At 42.5% G+C, this 1219-nt stretch overlaps 1 non-coding gene across 1 annotated transcript; it reads right to left on the bottom strand.

Moving 5' to 3' along the window:
* Window positions 1–317: 317 nt before the first annotated feature.
* On the bottom strand, window positions 318–507 carry LOC117066306. The gene has a single exon (XR_004430277.1). It is a non-coding gene; the product is annotated as a U2 spliceosomal RNA (small nuclear RNA).
* Window positions 508–1219: the final 712 nt, after the last annotated feature.

The raw sequence follows: 1219 nt of genomic DNA, 5'->3' as shown, positions 1-1219 counted from the left end.
TAAAAACAACACTGGTGATTTATTGTGCTATTGTTATATGGTAGACATTTTACTTATATTTTTATACTTTGTTCTCGCAAAAAGACTTAGGATATAGGGAAATCATCATGTCTAGTTTCTACATAGGAAACCTGAGTCAGAGAGGTTAGTGTGCCAAGATTACCTGGTGAGTAATGGACAGAAGGCTAACTCTGGAGCCTTTGTTTTTAACCACTATGTTATACTTCTGCTGGGGCTCAGAAAGTGGTACTTCAAAGTATGGCACTTTGGCATGCTGAGCACTTTAAAATTAAAGGATTGAAAGTAAAAATATCCTGGAGGGGTGCATCATTCCTGGAGGTACTGCAATACCAATCAATGTGTGGAGTGGATGGAGCAAGCTCCTATTCTATCTCCCTGCTCCAAAAATCCATTTAGTATATTGCCCTTGAATAGAGGACATATCAAATATTAAATGGATAAGAACAGCTACTACACTTGATCTTAGCCAAAAGGTCGAGAAGCAATAAATTAAAGGATGTCAGAAGGCCTCAGAAGCAACTTCAGAACCAAGGTCTCTTAGATTTCCTGCCTTGCTGTCTCTTACCCTTCATTCTGTCTTGAAGCAAGTCATAGAAACCAGAATTCCTCTTCCCCAGGGTGGGTCATAGAAACTAGAACTTCTCCTTTCCAAAGCCAGCCATAAAAACTAGAATAATTACTGTAACCTTTCTTTACCATTCTGGCTAGGAGCTGGCCATAAAGAAATTCTCTGGCTTATCCTTGTGCAATATTAGGTCAGAAGACTGTCATTCCAGAGGGGTCCTGCCTCATCCATACCTAGGAGGAAGAAATGCTACAACACAGAGGGCAAGAAGAATCTGCATAGGTCTTGTTGGGTTTCCCCATGCAGTCTATTAGCATTGGGTCATACTCTTTTAGTTCAATCATATTTCTACATGGCTATCCATTTTTCATCCAGTCTAAGCATAAAAATGGACAGCTGGCTGGGTACGGTGGCTCACACCTGTAATTCGAGCACTTTGGGAGGCCAAGGTGGGCGGATCACCTGAGGTCAAGAGTTTGAGACGAGCCTGGCCAACATGGGGAAACCTCGTCTCTACTAAAAATACAAAAATTAGCCAGGCATGGTGGTGGGCCCCTGTAATTCCAGCTACTTGGGAGGCTGAGGCAGGAGAATTCTTGAACGTGGGAGATGGAAGTTGCAATGGGCTGAGGT

This window comes from Trachypithecus francoisi, unplaced genomic scaffold (assembly GCF_009764315.1).
Source record: "Trachypithecus francoisi isolate TF-2019V2 unplaced genomic scaffold, Tfra_2.0 Lachesis_group2, whole genome shotgun sequence".
In the NCBI taxonomy this organism is placed as follows: Eukaryota; Metazoa; Chordata; class Mammalia; order Primates; family Cercopithecidae; genus Trachypithecus; species Trachypithecus francoisi.
Note: the sequence above shows the minus strand (reverse complement) of the source record. Positions and strands in the feature narration are given on the sequence as shown.